At 38.3% G+C, this 24,162-nt stretch overlaps 1 long non-coding RNA gene across 1 annotated transcript in view; it reads right to left on the bottom strand.

Moving 5' to 3' along the window:
- LOC130456120 (uncharacterized) overlaps positions 1-16,934 on the bottom strand; it is a 32,143-nt gene extending 15,209 nt beyond the window's left edge. Inside the window, exon 1 of the long non-coding RNA XR_008914604.1 lies at positions 16,868-16,934. This is a non-coding gene — a long non-coding RNA (uncharacterized LOC130456120). The remainder of the gene's footprint in view (positions 1-16,867) is intronic.
- Between the last annotated feature and the right edge of the window lie 7,228 nt (positions 16,935-24,162).

Here is a 24,162-nt window from a genome sequence, read left to right as displayed (position 1 = left end):
GGCTCTCCTGGCCGGCTAAGGCACAGAAACAAACACCCCTCAGAAAGGGCCAAGCCAGGCTCAGAGCGTGGAAGTAAGGCAACGGAGAAGCATCGGGAGGGAACTGAGGAGGGCAGTAACACAGAAACACCAGCAATTCCTGGCTTCCCCAGGAAGACAGAACAACAACTGCATAGAACGGACAATCTGCCTAGGGCTAAAACCTCTGAATACCAGACAGAGATAAGAAAAGCTAGTCCTCCCCACTCAGATAGAGATGGCATACTCCACAGAAGCACAAAAGCCCCAAAATTCCAAGAAAAACAAGAAGAAGGGGGCAACTTTGGACACATTTTATGGAGCAAAAATACAAAATACAGAGGAGATAGAAGAGGAAACACAAGCAAATGCTCTGAAACCTTCCAAAGGAAATGGAAACTCTCCACAAACCCATGAAGAATTTGAATCAGAAAGGATCAAAAAGATGGAAGCCCTCTGGGAGGAAAAGTGGGAAATAATGCAAAAGAAATTCACACATCTACAAAACCAGTTTAACCAAAGTGAAAAGGAAAACCAGGCTTTAAAAGTCAGAATCAGGCAACTCGAAGACAACGAGCAAGAATTAATAAAGCAAAGCCAAAAGACCAAGAAATTAGAAGAGAACATAAAATATCTCACTGACAAGGTGACAGACTTGGAAAATAGAGGAAGAAGAGATAATTTAAGAATAATTGGACTTCCAGAAAAGCCAGAAATAAACAGCAAACTCGACATCGTAATACAAGATATAATCAAAGAAAGTTGCCCAGAGATTCTAGAACAAGGGTAATACAGCCACTGACAGAGCTCACAGAACACCCTCTACACTAAATTCCCAAAAGACAACTCCCAGGAATGTAATTGCCAAATTCCAAAGCTTTCAAACAAAAGAAAAAATCCTACAAGAAGACAGAAAAAGACAATTTAGATATAAAGGAATGCCAATCAGGGTCACACAAGACCTTGCAAGTTCCACTCTGAATGATTGTAAGGCATGGAACATGACTTTCAGAAAGGCAAGAGAGCTGGGTCTTCAACCAAGAATCAGCTATCCAACAAAACTGACTATATACTTCCAAGGGAAAGTATGGGCATTCAACAAAATAGAAGATTTCCAAGTTTTTGCAAAGAAAAGACCAGAGCTCTGTGGAAAGTTCGATATCGAAAAACAAAGAGCATGGAATACCTGAAAAGGTAAATATGAAGGAAAGAGAAAAGGAAATATTATCTTTTTCTTTTACTCAAACTCTCTTCTATAAGGACTACATTTATATCAATCTATGTATACTAACATGTGGGGAAAATGTAATGTGTAAATAGAGGGAAAAGAAAGACCAAATAGAATAATCTTTCTCACACAAAGATTCACACGGGAAGGGGAGGGGAAGAAAATTCCTATAAGAAGGAGAGGAAGAAAGTTTTTACTTAAACCTTACTCTCAGGGAAATCAACTCTGAGAGGGAAGAACATCCAGATCCATTGGGATCTTGAATTCTATCTTTCCCAACAAGGGAAGGGAGAAGGGAAAACCAAGGGGGGTAAGGGGGAGGGAACACAAAAAAGGGAGGGAAGAAGAGAGGGGAGAGGGAGGGAACACAAAGGGAGGGACTAGAAAGGGAAACATATCAAGGGAGGGGACAAGGGGACAGATTTAAAGTAAATCACTGGACTAAAAGGTAGAGCTGAAGAAGAAAGGTTAGAATTAGGGAAGGATATCAAAATGCCAGGGAGTCCACAAGTGACAGTCATAACTTTGAACGTGAATGGGATGAACTCACCCATAAAACGTAGATGAATAGCAGAATGGATTAGAATCCAAAACCCTACCATATAATGTCTTCAAGAAACACACATGAGGCGGGTAGACACCCACAAGGTCAGAATTAAAAGATGGAGTAAGACCTTCTGGGCCTCAACTGACAGAAAGAAGGCAAGAGTGGTAATCATGATATCTGATAAAGCCAAAGCAAAAACAGACCTGATCAAAAGGAATAGGGAAGGTAATTATATTTTGTTAAAAGGGACTTTAGATAATGAGGAAATATCACTAATCAACATGTATGCACCAAATAATATAGCACCCAAATTTCTAATGGAGAAACTAGGAGAATTGAAGGAAGAAATAGACAGTAAAACCATATTAGTGAGAGACTTAAACGAACCATTATCAAATTTAGATAAATCAAATTAAAAAATAAATAAGAAAAAGGTAAAAGAAGTGAATGAAATCTTAGAAAAATTAGAATAGACATATGGAGAAAAATAAATAGGGACAAAAAGGAATACACCTTCTTCTCAGCACCACATGGAACATTCTCAAAGATTGACCCTACATTAGGTCACAGAAACATGGCACAGAAATGCAGAAAAGCAGAAATAATAAATGCAGCCTTTTCAGATCACAAGGCAATAAAAATAATGATCAGTAATGGTACATGGAAAACCAAATAAAAAACTAATTGGAAATTAAACAATATGATACTACAAAATCGTTTAGTTAGAGAAGAAATCATAGAAACAATTAATAATTTCACCGAGGAAAATGACAATGGCGAGCCATCCTTTCAAACCTTTTGGGATGCAGCCAAAGTGGTACTCAGAGGTAAATTCATATCCCTGAGTGCATATATTAACAAACTAGGGAGAGCAGAGATCAATCAATTGGAAATGCAAATAAAAAAAACTCAAAAGCAATCAAATTAAAAACCCCAGCAGAAAACCAAACTAGAAATCCTAAAAATTAAGGGAGAAATTAATAAAATCGAAAGTGATAGAACTATTGATTTAATAAATAAGACAAGAAGCTGGTACTTTGAAAAAACAAACAAAATAGACAAAGTACTGGTCAATCTAACTTAAAAAAGGAAAGAAGAAAAGCAAATTAACAGCATCAAAGACGAAAAGGGGGACATCACCTCCAATGAAGAGGAAATTAAGGCAATCATTAAAAATTACTTTGCCCAATTATATGGCAATAAATACACCAATTTAGGTGATATGGATGAATATATACAAAAATACAAACTGCCTAGACTAACAGAAGAAGAAATAGAATTCTTAAATAATTCCATATTAGAAAATGAAATCCAACAAGCCATCAAAGAACTTCCTAAGAAAAAATCCCCAGGGCCTGATGGATTCACCAGTGAATTCTATCAAACATTCAGAGAACAGTTAACCCCAATACTATACAAAGTATTTGAATTCGACATAATAAGCAAAGAGGGAGTTCTACCAAACTCTTTTTATGACATAAACATGGTACTGATTCCAAAACCAGGCAGGTCAAAAACAGAGAAAGAAAACTATAGACCAATCTCCCTAATGAATATAGATGCAAAAATCTTAAATAGGATACTAGCAAAAAGACTCCAGCAAGTGATCAGAAGGGTCATCCACCATGATCAAGTAGGATTTATACCAGGGATGCAGGGCTGGTTCAATATTAGGAAAACCATCCACATAATTGACCACATCAACAAGCAAACCAACAAGAACCACATGATTACCTCAATAGACGCAGAAAAAGCCTTTGATAAAATACAACACCCATTCCTATTAAAAACACTAGAAAGCATAGGAATAGAAAGGTCGTTCCTAAAAATAATAAACAGTATATATCTAAAACCATCAGCTAATATCATCTGCAATGGGGATAAACTAGATGCATTCCCAATAAGATCTGGAGTGAAACAAGGATGCCCATTATCACCTCTACTATTTGACATTGTACTAGAAACACTAGCAGTAGCAATTAGAGAAGAAAAAGAAATTGAAAGCATCAAAATAGGCAAGGAGGAGACCAAGTTATCACTCTTTGCAGATGACATGATGGTCTACTTAAAGAATCCTAGAGATTCAACCAAAAAGCTAATTGAAATAATCAACAACTTTAGCAAAGTTGCAGGATACAAAATAAACCCACATAAGTCATCAGCATTTCTATATATCTCCAACACAGCTCAGCAGCAAAAACTAGAAAGAGAAATCCCATTCAAAATCACCTTAGACAAAATAAAATACCTAGGAATCTATCTCCCGAGACAAACACAAGAACTATTTGAACACAACTACAAAACATTCTCCACACAACTAAAACTAGACTTGAGCAATTGGAAAAACATTGACTGCTCATGGGTAGGACGAGCCAATATAATGACCATCCTACCCAAACTTATTTATCTATTTAGTGCCATACCCATTGAACTCCCAAAAAATTTTCTTTACTGATTTAGAAAAAAAAATAACAAAGTTCATTTGGAAGAACAAAAGATCAAGGATATCCACGGAAATAATGAAAAAAAAAACACAAATGATGGGGGCCTTGCAGTCCCAGACCTTAAACTATATTACAAAGCAGCAGTCATCAAAACAATTTGGTACTTGATAAGAGACAGAAAGGAGGATCAGTGGAATAGACTGGGGGCAAGCGACCTCAGCAAGACAGTATATGATAAACCCAAAGAATCCAACTTTTGGGACAAAAATCCACTATTTGATAAAAACTGCTGGGAAAATTGGAAGACAGTGTGGGAGAGATTAGGAATTGATCAACACCTCACACCCTACACCAAGATAAATTCAAAATGGGTGAATGCCTTAAACATAAAGAAGGAAACCATAAGTAAATTGGGTAAACACACAATAGTATACATGTCAGACCTTTGGGAGGGGAAAGATTTTAAAACAGAGCAAGACTTAGAGTCACAAAATGTAAAATAAATAATTTTGACTACATCAAATTAAAAAGCTTTTGTACAAACAAAACCAATGTAACTAAAATCAGAAGGGAAACAACAAATTGGGAAAAAATCTTCATAGAAACCTCTGACAAAGGTTTAATTACTCAAATTTATAAAGAGCTAAATCAATTGCACAAAAATCCAAGCCATTCTCCAATTGATAAATGGGCAAGGGATATGGATAGGCAGTTTTCAGATAAAGAAATCAAAACTATTAATAAGCACATGAAGAAGTGTTATAAATCTCATATAATCAGAGAGATGCAAATCAAAACAACTCTGAGGTATCACCTCACACCAAGCAGACTGGATAACATGATAGCAAAGGAAAGTAATGAATGCTGGAGGGGATGTGGCAAAGTAGGGACATTAATTCATTGCTGGTGGAGCTGTGAACTGATCCAACCATTCTGGAGGGCAATTTGGAACTATGGCCAAAGGGCGACTAAAGAATGTCTACCCTTTGATCCAGCCATAGCACTGCTGCGTCTGTACCCCAAAGAGATAATGGACAAAAAGACATATACAAGAATATTCATAGCTGTGCTCTTTGTGGTGGCCAAAAATTGGAAAACGAGGGGATGCCCATCAATTGGGGAATGGCTCAACAAATAGTGGTATATGTTGGTGATGGAATACTATTGTGCAAAAAGGAATAATAAAGTGGAGGAGTTCCATGGAGACTGGAACAACCTCCAGGAAGTGATGCAGAGCAAGAGGAGCAGAACCAGGAGAACATTGTACACAGAGACTAATACACTGTGGTATAATCGAACATAATGGACTTCTCCATTAGTAGCAGTGTAATGTCCCTGAACAATCTGCAGGGATCTAGGAGAAAAAACACTATTCATAAGCAGAGGACAAACTGTGGGAGTAGAAACACCGAGGAAAAGCAACTGCCTGACTACAGCGGTTGAGGGGACATGACAGAGGAGAGACTCTAAATGAACACTCTAATGCAAATACTAACAACATGACAATGGGTTCGAATCAAGAAAACATGTGATACCCAGTGGAATCACGCGTCGGCTATGGGTGGTGGGGGGGGAGGAAAAGAAAATGATCTTTGTCTTTAATGAATAATGCTTGGAAATGATCAAATAAAATATTATAAAATTAAAAAAAAAAAGAAAAAGAAAAACAACTTCCTAACACCATGAAAAACAAGAAGGGGTTGACCCTGGATAATTTTTATGGAGGAAAAACCCAGGCTACAGAGGAAATAAAAGAGAAAACACAAATAAATGCACCAAAACCTTCCAAAAATGGAAATTGTCCATAAGTTCTTGAAGAATTTAAATTGGAGCTTATCAAAAAGATGGAAGCCTTCTGGCAAGAAAAGTGGGAAATAGTTCAAAGAGAAAATAACAGTTTAAAGGACAAGAACTCCCAATTGGAGAAACAGGTGGAAGCTGCGAAAAGCAGGATAGACCAAACTGAAAAGGAAAACCAGTCCTTAAAGACAAGAATTAGGCAATTGGAAGCCAATGATCTTGCAAAACAGCAAGAATCAATAAAGCAAAGTCAAAAGACTGACAAAATAGAAGAAAACATAAAATATCTCACTGACAAGATGACAGATCAGGAAAACAGGTCACGAAGAGACAATTTGAGAATCATTGGTCTACTTGAAAACCCAGAAATAAATAGAAATCTAGACATCATACTATAATAAATGATCCAAGAAAATGGCCCTGATGTTCTTGAACAAGGAGGCAAAATAGACATTGAAAGAGTTCATAGAACACCCTCTACACTAAATCCTCAAAAGACAACTCCCAGCAATGTAATTGCCAAATTCAAGAGCTTCTAAGCTAAGGAAAAAAAGTTATAAGAAGCCAAAAAGAGACAATTCAGATATCAAGGAGCACCAATCAGGATTACACAAGAACTGGCAGCTTCCACACTAAAGGACCACAAGGCTTGGTATATGATATTCAGAAAGGCAAGAGAATTGGGTCTTCAACCAAGGATCACCTACCCATCAAAACTGACTATACTTCCAGGTGAAACTATGGGCATTCAACAAAATAGAAGATTTCCAAGTATTTGTAAAGAAAATACCAGAACTAAGTGGAAAGTTTTATATCCAAATACAAAAATCAAGACATACAAGAAAAGGTAAATAAGAAAGAGAGGGGAAAGGGGAAAAATGTTTTTTATTTAAACTTTCTTCTTTAAGGGCTTCAATAAGATCAAATTGTTTATATTAATATATGGGGGAAATGTTATTTGTAACTCAAAAATTATATTCCCTATTATAATAATTAGAAGAATCATTCACAAGAAGAGATTGGATAATAATAAGTGGTATAAGATGATATGAAAAAAAAGAAAAAGGGAGGGGGGAATAGAAGATAGCACCAAGAGAAACGTGAAGAAATAAGATAAATAGGATAATCTATATCACACAAAGAGGCACATAGGAAGGGGAGAGGAAGAATTATAAGGAGAGGAAGAGAGTGCTAATAGGTAATACTTAAACCTTACTCTCAGTGAAATCAATTCTGAGAGGGAAGAGCATCTAGATGCATTAGGGCATCGAATTCTATCTTATCTTACAGGGAAAATAAGATGGGAAAACTAAGGGGGTATGGGGAGGGAGTAGAAAAAGGGAGGGAAAGAGAGGGGGCAGGGAACTTAACAGACCCTAAAAAAATAACAAGGGAACAAAAAGGGAGGGGGAAGAAAGGGAAGCATATTAAGAATGGGGATTAGGGGGACTGATTAAAAGCAAACAACTGGTTTAAAAGGACATAGGAAAATAAGAAAGGGCAGAACTAGGAGAGGATATCAATATGTTGGGGAATACACAAGTGGTAATCATAACTTTGAACGTGAATAGGATGAACTCACCCATAAAACGAAAACAAATAGGAGAGTGGATTAGAAATCAGAATCCTGCCATATGTTGTCTGCAAGAAACACACATGAGGAGGGTAGACACTCACAAGGTCAGAATTAAAGGATGGAGTAAGACCTTCTGGGCCTCAACTAATAGAAAGAAGGCAGGAGTTGCAATCATGGTAGCTGACAAAGCCAAAGTAAAAATGGATCTGATTAAAAGGGATAGGGAAGGTAAATACACACTGATAAAAGGCAGTATAGACAATGAGGAAATATCAGTACTCAACATGTATGCACCAAATGGTATAGCATCCACATAATTGACCATATTAACAAGAAAACTGACAAAAATCACATGATTATCTCAATAGATGCAGAAAAAGCCTTTGACAAAATACAACACCCATTCCTATTGAAAACACTAGAAAGCATAGGAATAGAAAGGCCTTTCCTAAAAATAATAAAAAGTATCTATCTAAAACCATCAGTAAACATCATCTGCAATGGGGATAAACTAGATGCATTACCAATAATATCAGGAGTGAAACAAGGATGCCCATTATCACCTCTATTATTTAACATTGTACTAGAAATACTAACTGTAGCAATTAGAGAAGAAAAAGAAATTGAAAGTATTAAAATTAGCAATGAGGAAACCAAGCGGTAACTCTTTGCAGATGATATGATGCTCCACCTAAAGACTCCTAGAGAATCAACTAAAAACCAAGTGGAAATAACTCAACAACTTTAGCAAAGTTGCAAGATACTAAATAAACCCACATAAGTCATCAGCATTTCAATATATATCCAACACATCTCAGCAGCAGGAATTCGAAAGAGAACTTCCATTTAAAATCACCCTAGACAATATAAAATACTCAGGAATCTATCTGCCGAGACAAACACCAGAACTATATGAACACAACTACAAAAAAACTCTCCATACAATTAAAACTAAATCTAAACAATTGGAAAAACATCGACTTCTCATGGGTAGGATGAGCTAACATAATAAAAATGACCATCCTACCCAAACTTATTTACTTATTTAGTGCCATACCCATAGAACTACCAAAAAACGTTTTTTACTGAATTTGAAAAAAATATTTAAAAGTTCATTTGGAAGAGCAAAAGATCAAGGATATCCATGGAAATAATGAAAAAAAAATGCAAAGGAAGGAGGCCTTGCAGTACCAGATCTCAAACTGTACTATAAAGCAGTGTTCATCAAAACAATATGGCACTGGCTAAGAGACAGAAAGAAGGATCAGTGGAATAGACTTGGGGTAAATGACCTCAGCAAGACAGTCTATGATAAGCCCAAAGATCCCAGCTTTGGGGAACAAAACCCACTATTTGATAAAAACTGCTGGGAAAATTGGAAGACAGTATGGGAGAGATTAGGTTTGGATCAACATCTCACAGCCTACACCAAGATAAACTTATAATGGGTGAATGCCTTGAACATAAAGAAGGAAACTATAAGCAAATTAGGTGAACACAGAATAGTATACATGTCAGATCTTTGGGAAGGGAAAGACTTTAAAACCAAGCAAGAGCTAGATAAAATCACAAAATGTAAAATCAATAATTTTGATTACATCAAATTAAAAAGGTTTTGGACAAACAAAACCAATGCAACCAAATTTAGAAAGGAAGTAACAAATTGGGAAACAATCTTCATAACAAAAACCTCTGACAAAGGTCTAATTACTCAAATTTATATAGAGCTAAACCAATTGTAGAAAAAAATCGAGCCATTCTCCAATTGATAAATGGGCAAGGGATGTGAATAGGCAATTTTTCAGTTAAAGAAATCAAAACTATGAATAAGCACATGAAAAAGCGTTCTAAATCTCTTATAATTAGAGAAATGCAAATCAAAACAACTCTGAGGTATCACCTCACACCTAGCAGATTGGCTAACATGACAGCAAAGGAAAGTAATGAATGCTGGAGGGGATGTGGCAAAGTAGGGACATTAATTCATTGCTGGTGGAGTTGTGAACTGATCCAACCATTCTGGAGGGCAACTTGGAACTATGCCCAAAGGGCGCTAAAAGACTGTCTGCCCTTTGATCCAGTCATAACACTGCTGGGTTTGTACCCCAAAGGGATGTTGAGGAAAAAGACCTGTATAAGAATATTCATAGCTGCACTCTTTGTGGTGGCAAAATATTGGAAAATGAGGGGCTACCCTTCGATTGGGGAATGGCTGAACAAATTGTGGTATATGTTAGTGATGGAATACTATTGTGTTGAAAAGAATGATGAACTGGAGGGATTCCATGTGAACTGGAAGGACCTCCAGGAAGTGATGCAGAGCGAAAGGAGCAGAACCAGAAGAACATTGTTCACAGAGATGGATACACTGTGGTACAATCGAATGTAATGGACTTCTCCATTAGTGGCAATGCAGTGACCCTGAACAACCTGGAGGGATCTATGAGAAAGAACACGATCCATATTCAGCGGAAAAACTGTGGGATCAGAAACACAAAAGAAAAACAACTGCTTCACTACATGGGTGGAGGGGGATATGATTGGGGATGTTGACTCTAAATAATCATCCTAGTGCAAAGACCAACAACATGGAAATGGGTTTTGATCAAGGACACATGTGATACCCAGTGGAATTGTGTATCAGCTATGGGAAAAGTGAGGGGAGGGGAGGGAGGGAAATAATATGATTCTTGTAACCTAAATTGACTAAATAAATTTAAATTTTAAAAAATTAAAAAAAAAAAGAACTGAAAATGGAAATAAGCAAGACATTGTTTTATATATACATACATGTTTTTGTCAAGTCATGCCTTGCCTGATGGGAAAGGAGAAGAAAGGAGGAGTATTTAAATGTACCAAACAATAAACAAAAATTTAAAAATATAAAAACACACACACACACACACAAAATATTAGCTACAAGTTATCACAAGGACTACTCACTATGACCAGGAGGGATTTATACTAGGAATGCAAGGATAGTTTAATATTCAGAAAATCATCCACATAATTGACCACATCAATAAACAAACTAATAAAAGCCACATGATTATCTAAATTGATGCAGAAATAGCCTTTGACAAAATATAACACTCATTCCTATTGAAAACACTAGAAAGAATGGGAATAGAAGAGCCTTTCCTCAAAATAATAAAAAAAGTATTTACTTAAAACCATCAGCAAGGGGGACAGCTGGGTAGCTCAGTGGATTAAGAGCCAGGCCTAGAGATGGGAGGTCCTGGGTTCAATTCTGTCCTCAGACACTTCCCAGCTGTGTGACCCTGGGCAAGTCACTTGATCCCCCATTGCCTAGCCCTTAGCACTCCTGCCTTGGAGCCAATACACAGAATTAATGCCAAGACGGAAGGGAAGGGTTTAAAAAAAAACATTAGCAAGTATCATCTGCAATGGGGATAAGTTAGAAGCCTTCCCAATAAGATCAGGAGTGAAGCATGGATGTATATTATCACCACTACTGTTTAATATTGTACTAGAAACACTAGCTGTAGCAATTAGAGAAGAAAAGAAATTGAAGGGGTCAAAGTAGTGTAAGGAACTAAATTTAGGGGTTTGACTAAAATATGAGAATTCTAAAGTAATATTGTGATTGCTGATTAAAAAATATAGCTCAAGTCAAAATGAATTTTAATAGATTTTATTTACAAAGAGGTAGAAAGAGTGAAAGTAGAGAAATGTAAGAAGAGGGTAGAAGAAATGTATAGCCTATCACAGTAAATGTTGCTCTGGTGTCTGGCTCAGCCCTGGCAGGGCTTGTTAACCCTCATCCAGAGGACCTGGTGATATCTTATACAAAGGTTCCACCAATGCAGCCTCCTCCAGGAACAGGAGGCCTCTCTAGAACTAATCTCTCCTAAAGCCAGGAAGGGAAAGCCAGTTACTCATTCACCCAAGACTAAGTCCAAAGGAGAAGATCCAAGAGCCAAAGTCAAGGTCCAAGATGAAGGTCAAGTCCAAAGTCACCTCCAAAAGCCAAGTCACCAGGAGAAACTTTTTGGATAAGAAGTTCAGGACTTTTTATAGTCTTTTTTTCCACGTCATTTCCTGTCCCTTCCTCCACTTTATGGGAACCAATTGCAGTCTTTCTATTTGCTTAGCACTGCTCACGGGATGGTCCATGGCTTCTGGAGTTATCACTTTAGTAAGTGATTTGGGAACTCCCTTACTTGATGTTAAGTAGGGGTGTTTAAGTTTTTGGTTGATTAATTTTAAAATTGCTGATTGATAGACAAAGAAATTTTGATTCTGTTATGGGTAAAATTATGGTTGGACTGAATATATGTGTGGTCGCCGAAATTAATTACTCAAGTCAGAATGGCTTTTATGGTATTTTATTTACAAATAAATAAGGAAACTAAGGAAAATGAGAGAGAAAGAGGTAATTACTCTGGCCTGGCCCATACCAGGCAGGACTTCAGAGGCCCCAGCAAGGCGGGGAGCCCAGAGGCAAATTAAACAAAGATTCTAGCCACTAGGCCTTCCTCAAGATGAGGGGCCTCTCCAGAGGCGAGTCCTTCCAGAAAAACTAGGAAAGGGAATCAGCCTTTTCACACACCCAAGTGGCAGTCCAAAGGGAAGCAGTCTGAGGTCTCAATCCCAAGCTTTTCCAAGGCCAAGTTCAAAGGGGAAAAAACCTGGTCACAGGAAGTTACCAACATTTTAAAAGGCAGTTCTTTGTGTCACTTACTGTGCCTTCCTTCCACTTTTTATGTGGATCATTGGCAGCTTCAATTTTTCTTCGGACTGCCTGGGGGACAGTCAACTGTTTTTGATTTGTCACTCACTAGCACACATGGGTCACAGACCTCCCCACCACCACTTAAGGATTAAGTAGGGGTGTATACATTCCTGGTGGCTAAAATCTAAAGAATAAATAGGGGAGAGTTAATCCTATCTTCACAATTCACTCTTCACAGTAGGCAATGAGGAAACTAAAGTATCACTCTTTGCAGATGACATATGACAGATATACCTTAGAGAATCTAAGAAAATCAACTAAAAAACTAGTAGAAACAATCAATAACTTTAACAAAGTTGCAAGGGGGGGCAGCTGGGTGGCTCAGTGGATTGAGAGCTAGGCCTAGAGACGGGAGGTCCTAGGTTCAAATCTGGCCTCAGACACTTCCCAGCTGTGTGACCCTGGGCAAGTCACTTGACCCCCATTGCCTAGCCCTTACCACTCTTCTGCCTTGGAGTATTGACTCCAAGATAGAAGGTAAGGGTTTAAAAAAAAAAAACAAAGTTGCAAGGTACAAGATAAACCCACATAAATCATCAGCATTCCTATATGTTTCCAACACATCTCAGCAGCAAGAGTTAGAAAGAGAAATTCCATTTAAAATTATTCTAGACAACATAAAATACCTGGGAATCTACCTGCCGAGGCAAACACAGGAACTATATGAACACAATTACAAAACACTCTTCCACAAATAAAACTAGATCTAGACAATTGGAAAAACATTGATTGCTCATGGGTAGGACGAGCTAACATAATACAAAGGACAATCCTACCCAAATTAATTTACTTATTCAGTACTATACCTATCAAACTACCAAAATAGTTTTTTATAGAATTAGAAAAAATTATTACAACGTTCATCTGGAAAAACAAAAGACCAAGAATATCATGAGAAATAATGAAAAAAACATGTGAAAGATGGGGGCCTAGCTTTACCAGATCTCAAAGTATACTCTAAAGCAGTGGTCATCAAAACAATCTGGTACTGGCTTAGAAATAGAAAGGTGGATCAATGGAATAGACTTGGGGTAAATGACAGTAGCAAGATTGTGTTTGATAAACCCCAAGATCCCAGCTTTTGGAACAAGAACCCATTGTTTGACAAAAAATGGCTGGGAGAATAGGAAAACAGTATGGGAGAAATTAGACTTAGATCAACATCTTATATACTATACCATGATTAACTCACAGTGGGTAAAGGTCTTAAATATAAAGAGGGAAGCCATAAATAAATTAGGTGAACACAGAATAGTATATCTGTCAGATCTATGGGAAAGTAAGGAATTTAAGACCAAGCAAGAGATAGAGAATATTAAAAAATATAAAATGAATAATTTTGATTATATTAAATTTTAAAAGTTTCTGTACAAACAAAACCAATACAACCAAAATTAGAAGGGAAGCAACAAATTGAAAAAAAATTTTATAACAAAAACCTCTGACAAAGGTCTAATTACTCAAATTTATAAGAAGTTAAATCAATTGTATGAGAAATCAAGCCATTCCCCAATCCATAAATGGGCAAGGGACATGAATAGGCAACTTTCAGATAAAGAAATCAAAACTATTAATAAGCACATGAAAAAGTGTTCTAAATCTCTTATAATCAGAGAAATACAAATCAAAACAACCCTGAGGTATCACCTCACACCTAGCAGATTGGCTAACATGACAGCAAAGGAAAGTAATGAATGCTGGAGGGGATGTGGCAAAGTAGGGACATTAATTCATTGCTGGTGGAGCTGTGAATTGGTCCAACCATTCTGGAGGGCAATTTGGAACTATGCCCAAAGGGCGCTAAAAGACTGTCTGCCCTTTGATCCAGCCATAGCACTGCTGGGTTTGTACCCCAAAGAGATGATGAGGAAAAAGACATGTGCAAGAATATTCATAGCTGAAAAGAATCACAAAATGTAAAATAAATAATTTTGACTACATCAAACTAAAAAGCTTTTGTACAAACAAAACCAATATAACTAAAATCAGAAGGGAAACAACAAATTGGGAAAAAATCTTCATAGAAACCTCTGACAAAGGTTTAATTACTCATATTTATAATGAGCTAAAACAATTGTACAAAAAATCAAGCCATTCTCCAATTGATAAATGGGCAAGGGAAATGGATAGGCAGTTCTCAGATAAAGAAATCAAAACTATTAACAAGCACATGAAGAAGTGTTCTAAATCTCTTATAATCAGAGAGATGCAAATCAAAACAACTCTGAGGTATCACCTCACACCTAGCAGATTGGCTAACATAACAGCAAAGGAAAGTAATGAATGCTGGAGGGGATGTGGCAAAGTAGGGACATTAATTCATTGCTGGTGGAGCTGTGAACTGATCCAACCATTCTGGAGGGCAATTTGGAACTATGCCCAAAGGGCGACAAAAGAATATCTACCCTTTGACCCAGCCATAGCACTGCTGGGTCTGTACCCCAAAGAGATAATGGACACAAAGACATATACAAAAATATTCATAGCTGCGCTCTTTGTGGTGGCCCAAAACTGAAAAACGAGGGGATGCCCATCAATTGGGGAATGGCTGAACAAACTGTGGTATATGTTGGTGATGGAGTACTATTGTGCTAAAAGGAATAATAAAGTGGAGGAGTTCCATGGAGACTGGAACAACCTCCAGGAAGTGATGCAGAGCGAGAGGAGCAGAACCAGGAGAACATTGTACACAGAGACTAATACACTGTGGTATAATCGAACGTAATGGACTTCTCCATTAGTGGCGGTGGAATGTCCCTGAACAACTTGCAGGGATCCAGGAGAAAAAAACACCATTCATAAGCAAAGGATAAACTATGGGAGTGGAAACACCGAGAAAAAGCAACTGCCTTAATACAGAGGTTGAGGGGACATGACAGAGGAGAGACTCTAAATGAACACTCTAATGCAAATACTATCAACAAAGCAATGGGTTCAAATCAAGAAAACATCTAATGCCCAGTGGACTTACGCGCCGGCTATGGGGGGGTGGGGGGGAGGAAAAGAAAATGATCTATGTCTTTAACGAATAATGCTTGGAAATGATCAAATAAAATATATTTTAAAAAAAAAGAATATTCATAGCTGAGCCCTTTGTGGTGGCAAAAAATTGGAAAATGAGGGGCTGCCCTTCGATTGGGGAATGGCTGAACACATTGTGGTATCTGCTGGTGATGGAATATTATTGTGCTAAAAGGAGGATTTCTATATGAACTTGGATGACCCCCATGAACTGATGCAGAGTGAAAGGAGTAGAACCAGGAGAACAATGTACACAGAAAGTAAAACATTAAGGAAAAATCCATTGTAATGGTCTTTGCTACTAGTAGCAATACATAAGTCCAGAAGGACTTATGTAAAAGCATGCCATCCACATTGAGAGAAAGACTTGAGTAGAAATCCAAAAGCAAAACATGACATCACTTATCACATGTATATATGAATATGTGATTTGGGGTTTAGGCTTTAAAAATCACTCTACAGCCAAAATGAATAATATGGAAATGGGTATCGAGTAATAACAATTGTACAACACAGTGGAATTGCTTGTAGGCTCTGGGAGTGAAGAGAGAAGAGGGGAGGTGTTGGAAGCAAATTTCTCTCTCCATTGTGTTTTGTTTTTTAACATCATTTCTCAGTGACCTGGAGGTCAAATACCACTGAGTAAATTCAGGTATAGAGAAGCCCTTAGATAAAGGAAGTTAAAGAACCAAGGAACCAACAAGAGAGGAAACTGATTCCACAGGCACTGCCCCCCCCCTTTTAATTTGCCCAGGCAAATTAGGAAACTATGGTTGGTTCCTTAAATGTGACATGTGGGAGCTAGTGGGTGGAGAAAACAGCTTATAAGGGGAGATCCAGAAGGAAGTAGTCTTCTCGCATGAGTGTGGAGAATGGAAGGAATCCTTGTCAGAGTTTAGCTACAGGCCCATCATGGTGGCCAATAGATCAGAAAATTAAGTATCTCTCTAATTCTTTCTTACCTTTCCCTCTCTTTCGATTTAATAAAGTTATTAAGGTGCTATCAGCTTCATGATTTTAATTATTACAGTTGGAAAGAAAATAAATCATGTAAATATGGAAAGATATTTAAAAATTAAAATTAAAAAAAGAAAGAACAGCCTTGACTACTTGCCAATGTAAAGAAAGAACTGGTTCAATTAAGAGGATTCTGAGCTGGGAGGGGACACCAACAATCATCTAGCCCAAGCCTCGTTTTACAGATGAACAAATCCAGCCAAGTAAAGAGACTTCCTCAGAACTGAGTAGGTAACAAAAGGAAAAAAGGCAGGATTCAAAGCCAGGGCCTCTGCTCTTGCCAGGGCTGTCATTCTGAAACTCCCTTATTTCTCCTTTGTTATTAGGGACAAGTCAGGGGTATGCTTTTAGGAGAAATAACTGTTAGACTGGCCCTGACAAGTAGGGCCAGCTTCCATTCAGTCATAGCCAAACCACAGACACAAGCAGAACAGAAAAAAGTTTCCCCAAATCTCCTTACCAGGCATCCTTCTGGTTCTTCTCTCCTTGGCTCTCCTCTTCTATCTCAATAGTGTCCTCCTCTGTAGTAAAAACACAAGACACTCCTTGTTTATATTAGAGCCCGGGGGGGGGGGGGGGAGAGCCCCAAAGGCTCAGACCAGGGGCAGAGGGTCTCTTAGGTAGGAGCGAGAAATGAAAAGTCCAGACAGATTAGAATCTTTTGGGGTCAGAAGGACTGCAGAACTGATTACTACTGCAGCAAAGCTTATTGAATAGGGGAAGGGTTTATAAAGGAAAAAACCATAGGAATGAAGGAGCGGGGGAAGCATGAGTACATGTGAGGTTCGGCAAATTCATGGTTAAATGGGTACCAAAACATATTCTGTCTCAAGATAGTTTTGCCAGCCATCAGCGCCACTTCCTAAGATATTTAGTCTACTGGGATAGGAGAGAGATTCGCATTCCAATCTTTGTCCTTAGGCCTAGAATATTATTTCCAAAGTTTGGACCTTTGCCCAATTTCTTAGGCCCCAAACTTGGTTAGTTTCTGTCAGTTTAGGTGTGGATGTAAAGGCACAGGGAACAAGGAAGGACAGTACAACCATGGTACAGCTCAGAACACCTTCACGTTGGGGACCTTCCTGTTCCATCACAATCTTTCTCTAAAACCTGGCCGTCATTCATATAAACAGGAACTCCTGGGACCCATTTTGCCCTGGTTGGGTGAAGTGATATCATCTGTTTGAACCCAAGGAAACCTGAGGAAGTGGCTTCCCTCCCTTGACATGTGAGCAGCCTGGAGAAAGTCATTTCACTTGTGCCTGCCTCAGTTTCTTCATCTGTAAAATGGAAATAATAGCACCTCCTTCTCCCAGGGATGCAGAGGACCAAAAGAGAAAATTAAGTAAAAACCGTGCAAGCCCTCAGATGCTGCTGTCATTATTGATGAAACTTTTTCAGCCATGTTTGAATGAAGCCAAGGTTCTTAAAGAGTTTTTCATTCTGAACTTAACACCAAATCAGATAAGAAGAGAAGGAATTCCGTGAACCTGCAGCACTATGGACAACCTGAGATCCCTCCAAAGGTATATCAAATTCAATGTTATTTTCAAAGTTGTCCCACTTGTCTGTCTTCTGGACATTTAAAAAATACTTCAATATCTGTTTTCTTTTTCCCTTTTTGGTAATGCTATCAGCTAGGAGGCACGGTGGATGACGAGGTTCAGATCCCAACTCAGGCCCTTACTGTGTGGCCCTAGGCAAGTCACTGTACCTGTCTGCCTCAGTTTCCTCTACTGTAAAGTAGGGATCACAACAGAACCTACCTCCCAGTGTACGCACACAGTATGTACTTCACAAATATTTGTTCCTCCCCAGGACTATTTCTCAACCCACTCCAATCCAAAAGAAAAACAAAACCTTGTATTAAATATGCATAATCAAGCAAAGGAAACCCCTACTTTGGGAGGGAGGAAGAGAGGGAGAGAGATTCCATCCCCAGTTCTCTAGAATTGAGAACTGTGATTCATTACATTGATCTAAAGAATAATGTACACTGGAGCAGCTAAATGGCACAGTGGATAGAAAGCCAGGCAGAGAGATGGGAGGACCTGGGTTCAAATCTGGCCTCAAACACTTCCTAGCTGTGGGACGCTGGGAAAGTCACTCAACCCCAATTGCCTGGCCTTTGCCCTTCTGTCTTAAGAGTTGTCACCAAGATAGATAGTACAGGCTTAAAAATAAAAGAAGAGACCTTGGGCAAGTCACTTGACCCCCATTGCCTAGCCCTTACCACTCTTCTGCCTTGGAGCCAATACACAGAACTGACTCCAAGACGGAAGGTAAGGGCTTTATAAATAAATGAATGAATGAATGAATGAATGAATAAATGAAATAAAATAAAATAAAAGAAGACATATGTAAAACCCAGTGGAATTGAGCACTGGCTACAGGAGGGAAAGAACATGAATCACGTAACCATGGAAAATTTCCCCTAATTTAATAAAAGAAAGTGTGCGCTTAAAAATCGTATGACTAGATTCTGGAAATCTTTCAGATGTATGCATTAGAATTTGCACCAGCCTTCAATTTGCTCTGAGCTGGAAAAGCAGAATCAAGTCAAATAGTTCTGAAATTGCACTTGATGCAGGGAAGGTCAAGATGGTGGAGAAGATATGAAGACCCACCTGATGTCTACCAAATTTCCCTCCAAAAAACTATATTAAAAAGAACAGGGTGAAATAGTTTTCAGCCCCAAACAACTCAGGAGGCCAGAACAAAAGATATATTGTACTGGGGTAATAGTGGAGCACAAGGCAGCATGCCAAGGCAGGCTCTACCACTGCAACCAGCCTTGGAGGCAGCTGAATCAGGAGCAAAGGCTTCTGGAGCTCTCAGCCACAGACAGCAAGGGGAGTCAGACAACTGCTCAGAAGGAGATTACGGGGGTCCCTTTGCTGGCTCTGGGTACAAGACTCTTGTCCCATTGCCCATACACGGTCGCAGTCCTGGGTCACGGGCTCAGGGTGAGGAGGAGCACCAGAATGCAACAGTATGCACCAGCACATGCAGCCACAGGGGAACAGGGGACCCTGGTCACAGTTCCAAGCTGCAAAAGAGTGCTTGTGGTTACTCACAGACTAGAGTACAAATTGGGAGAGTCTTAAACACATCTCTCCTTACATCACTCCACCTTGGAAGAACTGAAAGCAGAGAGATGCCCAGAGCTAGATCTGAAGGCAGCTGCACAAAGAACCTGAAGCTTGGAACAGTGCTCCCTTCACCTAGATAGAGAAGAGAAAGGCTAGAAAATGAGCAAACACAAACAACAGAAAAAGAAACTGAACACAGAAAGGTTTTTTGGTGACAGGGAAGACCAAAACACAAAGTCAGATGAAGATAACAGTCAATATTGTTGTATCCAAAGCCTCCAAGAAAAATGTGAATTGCTCTCAAGTCCAAAAAGAATTAATGAAGGAGCTCAAAAAACATTTTTAAAAACCAACTAAGAGAGGTAGAAGATAAATTGGGAAAAGAGATGAGAATGATACAGGAAATTCATGAAAAGAGTCAACAGCTTGGTAAAGGAGGCACAAAAACTCCTGAAATACCTAAAAAAACCCCACCAAAACAAAACAAAACAAAAAATGAAACACCACACACACCAACAGAATAAGCCAATCGGTAAAAGAGGCACAAAAATCCAATGAAGCAAGGAAATTTCTTAAAAAGCAGAATTGGACAATTGGAAAGAGACACAAAAATGCACTGAAGAGAACTTCTCAAAAGGCAGAATTGCCCAAGGAAAAAGAGGTACAAAAGCTCACTCAAGAAAATCATGCTTTAAAAATTAGAAGTGGGAAAGTGGAAACTAATGACTCCATGAGACATCAAGAAACAAGCAAGATCAAAAGAATGCAAAAGTAGAAGAAAACTGAAATACCTCCTTGGAAAAACAAGTGACAATGGAAAATAAATCCAGGAGAGATAAAGTAAGGATCATTGGACTACCTGAAAGCTATGAAACTTAAAAAAAAAAAAAGACGAAGAGCATCTTTCAAGAAATCATCAAGGAAAACTGCCCTGATATTCTAGAACCAGAAGGTAAAATGGAAATTGAAAGAATCCATTGATCACCTCCTGAAAGGGATCCCAAAAGGATAAGTCTAGGAATATTATAGCCAAATTCCCAAACTCCCAAGTCAGGGAGAAAATATTTCAAGCAGCCAAAAAGAAACAATTCAAAAATTGTGGGGTCACAGTCAGAAAAACACAAAATTGAACAGCTTCTACATTAAAGGACCTGAAATATATTCCAGAGAGCAACGGAGCTAGAACTTCAACCAAAAATCACTTACCCAGCAAAACTGAGCATGATTCTTTAGTGGAAAAAATAGGTATTCAACAAAAGGGAGGACTTTCAAACATCCCTAATGAAAAGCCCAAAGCCAAATGGAAACTCTAACTCTCAAATATAAGACTCAAGAGAAGCATAAAAAGGCAAACAGGAAACAGAAGTCAAAAGTCATTCAATAAGTTTAAACTGTTTATATACCTACATGGGAAGATGATTCTTGTAACTCCTAAGAACTTTGTTAGGGCTGTTAGGAGAATAGAGAGAGAGGGGGTATGGGTGTTAGTTGAACAGGATGGGATGATACCTAAAAAAAAAAAACCATATAGCATGTGAGAGAGGAATGCATTGGGAGAAGGAGGAAGGGAAGAATAGAATGGGATAAATTATTGCAAATAAAAGAGGGATGAAAGAGCTTTCACAGTGGAGGGTAAGACAGAGAAGGTGGGAAGTCACGAACCCATGAAACTCATTCTCATCAGAACTGGCTCTATGAGGGAAGAACATACACAATCAATTAGGTATAAAAATCTATCTTACCCTACAGGAAAGCAGGAGTGGAAGGGGATAAGAGAAGACAAGTGGGGCTGATAGAAAAGAGCACAAATTGGGAGGAGGTATATGGTGAGAAACTAAACAGGGAAATAGAATGGAGAGTAGTACACAGTTATCATAATGGTACAAAATTTTTTACAAATCTCTCTAATGAAGGCCTCATTTCTCAAATACATAGAGAAATGAGTCAAATATATAAGAATACAAGTCATTCCCCAATTGACAAGTGGTCAAAGGATGTGAACAGGAAGTCCTCAGACAAAGTAATTAAAGCTCTCTATAGTCATGCCAAAAAAATGCTCTAAATCAGTATTAGAAAAATGCAAATTAAAGCAACTGTGAGGTATCACCCTATACCTATCAGATTGGTTATTACAACAGAAAAATGACAAAACATGGAGAGGATGTGGGAAAACTGAGACACTAATGCACTGTGGAGTCAAAAACTGAATTCAACCATTATGGAAAGCAATTTGGACCTAGGCCATTACTAGGTTTGTATCCCAAAGACGTCAAACAAACAGAAGTATTAAAGGCACAAAAATGTTTCAAGCTGCTCTTTTTGTGGGGACAAAAATGGAAAGTGAGGGGATAGCCGTCAATTGGACAGTGGCTGAGTAAGTTATCATATATGATTGTAACGGAATACTGTTATGCTAGAAGAAATGACAAGCAGGACAAGCTCAGAAAAACTTGGCAAGACTTAAAACAAACTGAAGCAGAAATAGGCAGAATCAGGGGGCAGCTGGAATCAGTGGATTGAGAGTCAGGAGGTCCTAGGTACAAATCTGGCCTCAGATACTTCCGACCCTGGGCAAGTCACTTGACCCCCACTGCCTAGCCCTTACCACTCTTCTGCCTTGGAGCCAATACACAGTAGTGACTCCAAGAAGGAAGGTAAGGGTTTAAAAAAAAAAGAAAAAGAAATAGGCAGAATCAGGATAACATTATACAGTGACAGGAATACTGTACAATGAACAACTGTGAATAACTAAGTTATTCGCAGCAATACAATGATCAGAAATAATCCCAAAGGACTCATAAAAAAAGAAATGCCACCTGCTTCCAGAGAAAGAAGTGATGGAATCTGAATCTAGACCAAAACAAACTGCTCACTTTCTTTCCTAATTTTTTTTCTTTGAGTTTCCTTCCACAAAAGAATTACCATGGAAAATTATTTTACACAATTGCACACGTGAAATCTATGAAATTGCACACCATGGGGGAGGGGGGGTGGCAGGCTTTGAGATTCAAAATTCCTTTTAAAATGTTGAAAACTTTTTACATGTAATGAGGTGGGAATAAATAAATAGGAAGCTCTATCTTCCAGACTCATCACTATAGGAGGGAACTGTATTCTGCTTCCGTGAATGTAAAATACACTATACATTTTTGTAGCTTGTAATAATATAGTAATATCTGGCATTTCTGTAGCTCTTAAGACTTGCAAAATACTGGACCTATGTGATCTCATTTGGGCCTTCTTTCCGTGACTCTATACCAGCTTTTAATAATATTGCTCTTAAGTACTTTTATTTTCCCCACACAATGACTGAGAAGTTAATATATCAGTTATGCTACTTAAGTACCAATTCTGGTGATGGGCAGGGGAGAGTTAAAACTTTGGCAGAGTAGGAGTGTGTGTCTGTGTGTTTTTAAACAAGGAGAGCCAAAAGTCTAACATGTTATCACTATCTGCTATTTTTTAGGTTAAAGAATATATGTGCAGTTTTCTATGTGTGTGCATGTGTATGTTTAACCAGGCCAGATTTTATTGATGTAGTGAGCCCCCAGTAAGGAACTTCCCATACCAATGCAGACAGGGAGTCTATGAAACTTCAAGATTGGAAAGAAAAAAGCATGCCATCAGTTGCAGTTGGGTTGGCATGTACAGAAATGAACAGTCACTTTGAACTGCTCATGGGTCCTGAAGGTGGAAGCTGGCAATGCTCAGAGGGGAAGCTTCCCAGGGGGAGGCATTTTTGGATCAACTGCAAGGCTAATTGCTCTTTGCCAGAAGGAAGGAGCTCTGACTGTCAGAGTCCTCAGCTCAAGAGGCACATTCACCTCAGGGACTTCACCTCTAGCTTCACCAGAGCCATTACTTTCCTCTGTAGCAGAGGACAAACTACATACAAATCTCACAACCAAACGTAGAAAAGCAGAAATATTAAGTGCATCTTTTTTCAGGCCGCAATGGAGTAAAAATGACAACTGACAAAGGGCAGCAGAAAGGAAAACGAGACCTTGGAAATGAAATAATTTTATCCTAAAGAATGAGTGGGTCAAAGAACAAATCACAGAAACAATCAACAGTGTTTTCATTAAAGAGAATGACAATCAGACAACATGGCACAATTTATGGGATACAGCCAAAGCCATACTCAGAGGGAAATGCATATCTCTAAGTGCTCTCATCAATAAAATAGGATGTGTCATCATTGTCATTCTCTTCAATGGAATTATTAATTGTTTCTATGATTTGTTCTTTAACTGATTCTGGAGTATCATATTATTTAATTTCCAATTAATTTTTGATTTGCCTCTCCATGTACCCTTACTGATCATTATTTTTATTGCCTTATGATCTGAAAAGGTTGCATTAATTCTGCTTTTCTGCTGTTGTATGCCATGTTTTTATGCCCTACTACATGGTCAATCTTTGTGAATGTACCATGTGCTGCTGAAAAAAAGGTGTATTCCTTTTTGTTCATCAATAAAATAGAAAGAGCAGATCAATGAATTGGGCGTGTGACTAAAAAGACTACAAAAAGAACAAATTAAAAATATCTGAGTAAAGACCAAATTGGAAATCCTGAAAAACAAAGGAGTAGTTAATACGATTGAAAGTAAGAAAACCACTGAACTAATAATAACTAAGACAAGGTGCTGATTTTAAGGAAAAA

Source organism: Monodelphis domestica, chromosome X (assembly GCF_027887165.1).
Source record: "Monodelphis domestica isolate mMonDom1 chromosome X, mMonDom1.pri, whole genome shotgun sequence".
Classification (NCBI taxonomy): domain Eukaryota; kingdom Metazoa; phylum Chordata; class Mammalia; order Didelphimorphia; family Didelphidae; genus Monodelphis; species Monodelphis domestica.
The sequence above is the reverse complement of the archived record's forward strand: the minus strand, read 5'-3'. Positions and strand labels throughout refer to the sequence as shown.